Here is a 9,713-nt window from a genome sequence, read left to right on the forward strand (position 1 = left end):
ACAGAAAACACATCCTGTTTCACAGGGATGAACTAGTGTCATGATGCCAACCTGGGGACACGGGCGCCCGTTCATGCTCCTGGCCAGGCCCTGCAAGCATTAGGGGACCATCGCTTCTGTCCTTGTATGGGCCGCTCACTGCACCGAGTTCTTAGTCACCTCACGTAGCCCTCACCGCAAATCCACACCTTGAACGTGGTCCTCCTTCCTCATCGCCACCGCCACCACGTTCCTCCTGGTCTCTTTAAACGCGCACGCGTCCCTGGTGGGTGGGGTAAGGAGCCAGCTCCCCCCACCCCACCCCACTCCGGTGCCTGCCTGCCTGCCTGCCTGCCTGCCTGCCTGCCTGCCTGCGTGCGTAGAGTAGAAGCAGGGAATGTTCTGTCGTTCCCCCTTCCCAACCCGCGAACGAAGGAAACCTTCGTGTATCTTTCTATACTTTATGTGCTGTCGCCTACATGTGTTCCCCCATTTTTCTTTATCCACAAGAGCTCCCTGCAGTCCCCACTCTCTGTATGAACGGCATTCACACACGTCCAAAGTGAATTTATTTCAGCTTCTATCGGGTGGCATATCCAGATAGATCCTTTAGGTCAGGAAGCACAGAAACACAGCCAAGTCGAGTGAGTGCTGAACCAGAGTCATTTAGGAATCCTATGAGGTGACCAGTGTGGAAGGAGCATGTGTTCCAAGGCACTTCTTTTGATGTCTTAGGTTTACCTAGCCAGCAATGCAGATCCCATGAAAGTGGGCAGAGATCTTTTCTCCATAGGCTCTCCTGTTACGGAACGCAAGTGTGTTCCCGTGCCCACGGACGACACACAGTGAGGCCAAACAAGGGGACACGTCAGAGTTTGGGGCAGGGGAAGGTTTCTAGCATGGCCGAGCAAGGGGAGGGTGGGAATCTTTCTTTTCCAGAAAAGTTAGAACTTCTCTCAAGTTGCATGGGCCCAGAAAATGCTTTCTCCTCTTCGATCATCAGTCAAGGAAAGGTAGCACCTGGTTTTTCACGAGGAGATTTTCTTCCTAATTCCAGTTATCTTATAAAATAAAGAAGAAAAATTATGTTAATGTTTCACATAAGCGTCCAGGACTATTTCACTTCCATGATTTGAAGAAATGTTATTTTCTCTCCAACTGACACTGTCCTTGAAGGACCAAGCTAAACTTCTAAGGAGCCAAATTCCAAATAATTTTGAGACTAGGAAATACAAAGTGTAGTGTCATAGATTGATTGATGGATCCATTGATTTCATCAGACAGCAGTCATCACTTCTAAGATTATTCGAACACCACTAACGTTTGGGTAACAAAGTTGAGATGTCTGCGCTCGAGCACGTGCGCGCGCGTGTGTGTGTGTGTGTGTGTGTGTGTGTGTGTGTGTGTGTGTGTGTGTGACTCATAAGGGGATGTTTTCCATAGCTGTGCACTATGGCACTGCAGGATCTCTGGTTGCTGAGTACCCAGAGGTGGAAGCCCCGATACAGAGCTTGGACTGTGAAGTTATGCATGGGTTCTCAATGGTGTGTGTGGGGTCGGCCCCCCTAATCCCCCATGTTGGTTGTTCAACGGTCAACTCTAATATATAGATCAGAGAGGATATCATCCATGTGCTTCATATGAATAACTTTCCCAAATAATCTTTATCTTTTTCAAAGGAAGACATCCTGTAATCCATTTCATAAGATGCTATTGGGAACCTACTCCCCCAGCATGTGAATTATCCCTACAGAGCACAAGATCCCTGAGAAGGAGGAGCCCTGGACGCTGAGACACCAGGAAAGTAGGCTTTTAGATGATATTTTCTGCTTCTCATGAGATGACGGTGTCTACTGATCCTATTCAAGTGTGTAAAATGAGAGCCCCCTGGCAAGGATCAGCAGAAGGTCTTTGCTGCTGGGCCCTGGGCTCTTCCTTTCAGTGGGGAGGCCAAGAGCCTCAAGAAGGAAGGAAGGAAGGAAGGAAGGAAGGAAGGAAGGAAGGAAGGAAGGAAGGTAGGTGGGAGGGAGGGAGGGAGGGAGGGAGGGAGGGGAGGGTTTGCCCGGTGCCATCAGGCCCGTGTGTCACCCTAAAGAGAAGGGCAGCCATCGCCACTGCTGGAATCATGTCCCCATTTCCTGGGCAGGACATTCAAGAAGGCCTCCTCCTGTGTGTTTCGTGCATCACCTCGACGGTGCCCCCAGGAATAGTCACCGGAGGGAACTGTGCAGCTGAGCCAACCTGCCTGGGAACACGGCCTCCTTCCTTTAAGAAGTGGAAAACTCGCCCAGTGCTCTCTCTGTTGTTGTTTTTCCGGTCCTTATCCTTGTCCTTGTCGTCGTCATCGTTACTGTTGTTAACAAGTGAATGAGAGTGAGTCAGAAAGAGAAAAACAAATATTGTATATTCACACATATATGTGGACTGCAGAAAAATGGTACACATCAACTGGTGTGCAAGGCAGAAAGAGAGACACAGATGTAGAGCACAAACATATGGACACCAAGTGGGGAAAGCGGGGAGGGTTGGGGGGGAATGAATTGGAAGATTGGGGTACCAAATTGTACACTCTAAATATATACAGTTTATTGTAAAACATGAAAAGAAAAAAAGTTAAGAAAAAGTGAATGATGCCTCCGTCTAGAGGAATACTTGGCAGTTATTATGTTCAGGACCATTTCTTTTTCTGCCATTGATGGAAAACTCCTTGGATCCCGTTAGCATTTATGGATTCAAGGAGTGCAGTTCTTCATAGGTTCTGTCACGTCGTTAGGAGGGGAATCCTCATCAAGTTGCTTCAACCAGGACTATGTGTCCTTCAGATGCGGAGATGGAAATGAATGGTGCTCTGCGGGGCGGTGGGGGGGCGGGGGCGCGATGATAGGCACCCAGGACTCCTTCCCCCAGGCCTCCTTTTGTTCCCTCACTGCTTCCTGGAGAAGGGACACCCCCCCCCCCCACGCACACACCGTCTAGGTGTGCTATTTGCTGTCCATAATTTCCCGTGCCCTTTGGGCATGGCTGATAGAGACGGACATGAAGCAGCAGGACGGCAAGCTGGCACCTGGGCCTAGGGAAGTTTCACAAGTGAAATATCAGAACTGGAGCTGGGACAGACATGCCTCCCCTTCCCGGGGCCGGGGGGGGGGGGGGGGGTGCGGAAGCTGGGCTGGGGGAGCTGGAGACGAGGGGCACAGAGAGAGGCAGGGAAGGGAGGCCCCACGTGGGCCTGGGAGAGACGGGGATGGGGAGGGCGGGGCGGTGGGGGGCAGGGGGCCACTGCTGACCGGCCTGGGTTCGGGTTCCCTGTCCCCCGTCCTGCTGAGAACGTGCCTTTGCTTCCTGCCCTCAGGTGTGCGAGAGGAGCACGTTTCTTTTCAATAAAGACCAATACATCATGTCACACTATGTTTGGTTTTGCTTGTTCATGTTCCAGACGAGGCCAACGAACTCTCCCAGGGGAGGTGTGGGTACAAAGGATCTGACAGGATGGGAGGGTGCGGGTCTGCGCATGGGCCAAGAAATCCAGAAAATCTGTCGTAGCTGAGACTCAGGCCTTTTTCAGAAATAGGCCAAGAGAGTTCAGCTTTGACCATTCCCTGCCAAGCAGTCATCACAGGTGCTTCCTGGAAGGGATTGAGTTGCAGAAACCAGCGTGGCCCGCAGCCCTCAGGCCTCAGCCCGGCAGGCAGGCAGGCAGGCAGCGGCTATTGTCTGTTGGTCCCGCCCCCGCCCCCGCCCCCGCCCCCGCCCGCTTCTCCACCGCTCGCTCCTTCCCAAGTCGCCAGGGCTGATAGTTGCCGGGAGAGGGGGAGGGGAAGTCCGGACGCTTCATTCCGCAGGGCCTTGTTCAATCGCTTCATTCAAATGCAGAATGCTCTCCGGTCAGATCGGGAGCCTTTGACTTTGCCTCGAGCTCCCCTTTATCGAACGGCTTTTTTTTTTCCTTCCCCAATTTCCCCACCCTTAGGCTGCCCCCTCCAAACTGCAGGGAGGGAGGGAGGGAGGGAGGGAGGGAGGGAGGGATGGGTGAAGGTTGTGTGAGAACTTCTCCTTGTCTCAGGCAAATAGGAGTCCCCTCTTTTTCCTAACCCAGGAAACCCCACTAAACCATTTGAGAATCACGGACATGCGTGGAAGCAAACGTCTTAACTTGAGATCGTGCTCTGCTGTGGGAGGACAGAAAGGAGGGCCAGAATGTCCGGTCTTGTGCTGTCCAGTTCTTAAGCGACTTGAATTCAAGGAGACACATTTTGGGGCGGCCTACTCTGAACATATTGAAAGCTGACCTGGTGACTGTGTGTGTGTGTGTGTGTGTGTGTGTGTGTGTGTGTGTGTGTGTGTGTGTGTGTGTGAGGGAGAGGGAGATGGAGGGAGGGAGGGAGGCGGGGAGGGAGGGAAAGGGAGAAAATAGGTTAGTAGAGGCCTCCATTTCATGGAAACTGTTTCTGAGTTCTGAGAACAGGTCGGTTCTGTGAAACAGTTATCATATCTCCTCTCAGGAGGCAGTGATGTTGATGGGCTCCCAAAAACTAGGCCTGTGGTGCAAGCAATCAGGTTATTTCCTAAGAGGCACTTGTATGGAAACCAAAGGAAGACAAAGGTCCATCACTGGAGCCGATTATAAACCAGTGGGGGGGGGGGGGGAGCCTGTGGGGGGCGGTGTCAGTGAAGAAGATTTGTAGATGTTAGGGTGGAAGCAACTTTAGCAGTTTGAAATGGCTGTGATGATGTCGGGTGTTTGGTTCGACTTTCAGACTGGCTCTCACAGAAACAGGCACCAGGATGGTTTCCACAGGAGCTGTGGTGGCCATGTCTCTAAAGTTTTCACCAAGTCCTCCAGCTTCGGTCTGTAGGGCTTCAGGCAAAGGGCCGTTTTCGTTGTCAGTGATGCCAAGTCAAAAGGGTGGGCGAAAGTGGGAAACATTCATGGAGAGAGTTGTAGCCAGATATTGGGGGCAACTTGAAAGACTTCAGGATCCAGTCCGGTTTTCAGGTGAAAAGCAACACCCTAAGGAAAATGAATAGCACCAGAATCTCATATCCACAAGTGTGTATTCCCGTTTTATGGAAACGTAACGTGGGCCTCTAAGGAACGCGTGCAAGTGACTCTCTTGCCAAAGAAATAAGGAGCCTCACGGAGAGTTTCTGAATTCTGGACGGAGCAGGTAGGGAGAAAAAGAGAAGTGATTCCATTTTGCTGACAAGGGTACAAGTCACCAAATGGATGTCCAACTTTTAAAATAAATTGGGTTTTGTTTGTTTTCATTTTCCCTTGTAGCTGGAAAAGAAAAGATTTCACAATCCGTCCTGTTCTCTCTCTCTCTCTCTCACTCAGGTTAGGAGATTCTTTTCTGTTTGAAATAATGGAAGCATTTATAATGTCGTGCAGTTTCAGGTGTACAGCACAGTGATTTAGATAGAAAGATAGGTAGATAGATAGATAGATATAGATTCTGTTTCAGATTTTTTTTCTCTTACAGGTTATTACAAAGTATTGAGTATAGTTTCCTGTGCCAAGTCGTAAGAGCTTGTTGATCATCCACTTTACGTATAGGAATGTGTATATGTTCATCCCAAGCTCCTAAGGTATCCGCACCCTGCCCCCCCCCCCCGCCCCCAGCGGCTTCCCCAATCAGTCCTATTGTAGACAAGTAGTCATACACACACTATCATCCTAGTCCTCAGTTCATTCAGCCCCACGTAGGTCACTCGTTCTTCTCGGAGTCCAGTTTTCCCATCGGCCCTGTCAATCTTGCCTGATGATTGAGCGTGACTGGAAAAGTGATGGTCCCAAGAAGTTTGCAAGAGCTTTTGTGAAGGCTCATAGGACTTGCCCAGCGAAGTGGGTGCCTTGATCACTGCAGGCTGTGGAAGGTATACCCAAAGTGGCAAACACAATTTTTTTTTAACCGTCTCTATGCCATGGTGAGGACAGAAGGCTTGCAGCAAGGGAAGGCTTCAACCCACATGGAAACCATACTCACCGTCACAGGAACGTTTGGATGACCCTTACTACGTGCCAGTGGAGTGAAGTCCAGTGGCCGGGGCTCAGGGGTTCCTGAGAGAGGAGGTCTGACGCCTCTGGGGACAAAGAGAATTGTTTTCCCCCAGGGTGACAAGCATGACAGGTCAGCCATTGCAGGTAACCTGTAGAAATCTTCCCACCAGCATCTATTTACAATTGGAGCCATTCGAAATGCACCAAGGTGGGTGGCGGAATGCGGGGGGCGGCGGGGACCTGGGGGGGGGGGTGAGGTTCCCCAGGAAGCCTGAGACATGGAGACCCAGTGGCCGGCCGGGCTGCTGCCCCTCTCTGGGGTCTGCTGTCCCTCTCTGGGGTCTGCTGTAGCCCCGACCCTCTGTTGAATGGACAGAATGGAATTGATCCACGTGTGGCCCCCCCCCACCCCCCATCATCTTTCAAGAGGCTGTTGTTGCCGCCTCGGCATGAAACTCGGGTGGAATATCTCCTTGATACTGGGCTCAGTCCCTGTCGTGTGAGCCTCCATTTGGACGACCGAAAACCCTGTATGCCAGGGCAGAGAAGAAGGATCCCATCATTTCCAGAGCAGCTGGAACACACCCGTGTATAGACACAAGCCAAAGAAGGCTTCACGTTCCTTCCTCTTCGACAACGCTTCCCATGTCAGGAAACCTCTCCAGGAAGCCTACTCCGTTTCATGGCTCTGCTTTCGAAGGAGAGAGAACACATTCTTGAGCTAGGCCCTCTCCTCTTGGATCCTCTCTCAACATGCATTCTAAGTGCAAAAGACTTCATGTGTCATTCGGTTTGGGGGCAAATGTGTCCAAAATACCCCAACGAGTGTAAAACAGTTAGATAGGTCACTGGGGAACAGTGCCTCCTTAGCCACGTCACCCACATCCCAGGGAAAGACTTGCTAGGCAAAGAGAGAAGCCTCTTTCCTTGTGAGCCAACCCTGGCTCTTTGAATATCAAGAGGACTAAGTCCACGTGAGTCCCCCAAGACCTGATAAAGGTAACCTAGAAAAGAAGTGATGATTTTTAGAAGACATAAGCCTGCCTGCCTGCCTGCCTGCCTGCCTTCCTTCCTTCCTTCCTTCCTTCCTTCCTTCCTTCCGGAAAAAGGAAGGAAAGCTTTCTCTCTCATGACGGAGAGAGCAGAGCAATAGAAGAAACACCCAAGCCCGAGCCCAAAGTTGGCCTTTTTCACCGAGAGACAGAAAACTGAATTCTAGTTTTGCACTGGTTTCCTGTTGATACGAACACTCATGTGTGTCCTTGAATCCATCCTCATCTTAAGCAGTCCTGACCACGGTTCCCATTCCTTTCCGAAGATTCTTCTCCTCAGAAACCTTTTCCAATCGCCTGTGCCCAGTTTTAGCTTTTCCCTTGTGTCCTTTGTTTCCCATTTCGAAATGACTAGCTTTAGGACCGAAATGTCTTTTTTTCCCTCCCCCAAACCTTATCTGCATACCTTCTACCTTGCCTCCCCCCTCCCCACACTCCCCAAAGAGGTCCTCTTCCTACAATGAGGATGGCGACCTCGGGTAGCTTGGACCACACACGTTCCTTCTTTAGGATGCCTCATCCTTGGACATTTGTCACCGCCCCCCCCCGCCCCCCACCCCACCCCACCCCACCCCACCCCACCCCACCCCAATCCAATCCAATGAAAGTAAGGAAGCCAACCACAGTGACCCGTGTGAACATGGACTGCCTTGTAGAAGTCCAGGCTCCTGCCTAGTTTGTGGTTTCCCTAAAGCGCAAGATCTGTGTAGGCATGGAAGCACGCATATGCTCCAACTCTCCGGAGCAGGGAGACCCTTAGGCTTGTGGAGCTAGGGACGTTTCAGCATTTTCCCTTCTTTGGAGATGATGTAGACAGGCTGCTGAATGTCCATTCTTTCATGGCACTCAGTCCACCCCTAAACCTAGAGATGTTGGAAAGTCTTGAAGTCGGCCTATGGAAAAGAGTTCTTGTGGAAGACGTTCCCTTACACATTCTCCTCATCTCGTCCACACTTCTGTCCTCTGTGTGTTATGAGCGGTCCCACTTGGATGATTCGTGATTTCTTAAGACAGGAAAGCAGTCAGTCCTCATCTCTACACCTCCCGGCCGCCCCCTCCACCACCCTGTTCCCGTGAGAGATTTTCTTCCTGCTTTCAGACGGGAGAAGGAAAGGAGGGTCCGTGTTCCCCTCCTGTTGTCACCTCGCATGGCAAAATCTCCCTATGCCACGGAGGCCCATTTGGGGGCGGTGTCCTGCGGGCCCGAAGACCTTCCGAGTCAACCTCAAGGAGGATGAGGATGTTCTCTCTTGCCACCGAACCGGTGAACCCGATGGCCTTCTAAGCAATGATGTCTCATCAGCCCACCCCACCCGTTTCACACAGAACGGAACAGCCTCTCCTGGATGACTCGGAGCAGGGGAGTTCCTGGGTCTGTCAGAGAGGGCCCTCTGCTGGCGGTGGGTGAAAAAGCACTGCACAGGACAGGAGGTGTTCGTGGTGTCCTTGGGAAGGAAAGGCGGGGGGGCATTTTATTCTTGGAAAGCTTATGCTGGCCCAGGATGTACACTATGAAAGATGATGCGACCTCATTTGGGGCGGGCACCAGAGGAGGGAGACGCGGGGCGGGGGGGGGGGGGGGGGGCGGGGAGGTGTAGAAACGCATAAAAGCGGTCCTACCTTAAATGAATAAAAAAATAACAAGCAATATAACATGTACAATAAAATAGAGCACACGCAAAGGAAACGAAGGCAAAGTACAGGAAACGAAGAGAAAAATGCAAAGCCTATATACAGTGCTTCCATGTTCCTCATTCAATCAGCTTGGTGCAGGAATCTCCAGGAGATGAACAGCAAGCATACACGGGTCAAGCGGCGGCCGCGGGTCCACCGGCAGCCCGGGGCTGCGCAGCCCGAGTCCGCGCGTGCTGTCGCTCGGCGGCCGGCGGGCCGGGTCTCTGGGCGCCCGCGGCCCGAGGGTCGCTCGGCGGCCGGCGGGCCGGGTCCCGGGCGCGCGCGGCCCGAGGGTCGCTCGGCGGCCGGCGGGCATGGTCTCGGGCGCGCGCGGCCCGAGGGTCGCTCGGCGGCCGGCGGGCATGGTCCCGGGCGCGCGCGGCCCGAGGGTCGCTCGGCGGCCGGCGGCCCGGGTCCCGGGCGCGCGCGGCCCGAGGGTCGCTCGGCGGCCGGCGGCCCGGGTCCCGGGCGCGCGCGGCCCGAGGGTCGCTCGGCGGCCGGCGGGCATGGTCTCGGGCGCGCGCGGCCCGAGGGTCGCTCGGCGGCCGGCGGGCATGGTCTCGGGCGCGCGCGGCCCGAGGGTCGCTCGGCGGCCGGCGGCCCGGGTCTCGGGCGCGCGCGGCCCGAGGGTCGCTCGGCGGCCGGCGGCCCGGGTCTCGGGCGCCCGCGGCCCGAGGGTCGCTCGGCGGCCCGCGGCCACGGAGCCTGCAGGCCGCTCGGCGGCCCGGGTCCCGGGCGCCCGCAGCCCGAGGGGCGCTCGGCGGCCGGCAGCCCGCGGCCTGCAGGCCGCTCGGCGGCCCGGCTCTCGGGGAGCCCGCGGCGCGAGGGTCGCTCGGCGGCCCGCGGCCACGGAGCCTGCAGGTCGCTCGGCGGCCCGCGTCCCGGGCGCCCGCAGCCTGAGGGGCGCTCGGCGGCCCGCGGCCACAGAGCCTGCAGGCCGCTCGGCGGCCCGGGTCCCGGGCGCCCGCGGCCCGAGGGGCGCTCGGCGGCCCGCGGCCGGCTGGTCG

Source organism: Hippopotamus amphibius, chromosome 15, assembly GCF_030028045.1.
Source record: "Hippopotamus amphibius kiboko isolate mHipAmp2 chromosome 15, mHipAmp2.hap2, whole genome shotgun sequence".
NCBI classification, from domain to species: Eukaryota; Metazoa; Chordata; class Mammalia; order Artiodactyla; family Hippopotamidae; genus Hippopotamus; species Hippopotamus amphibius.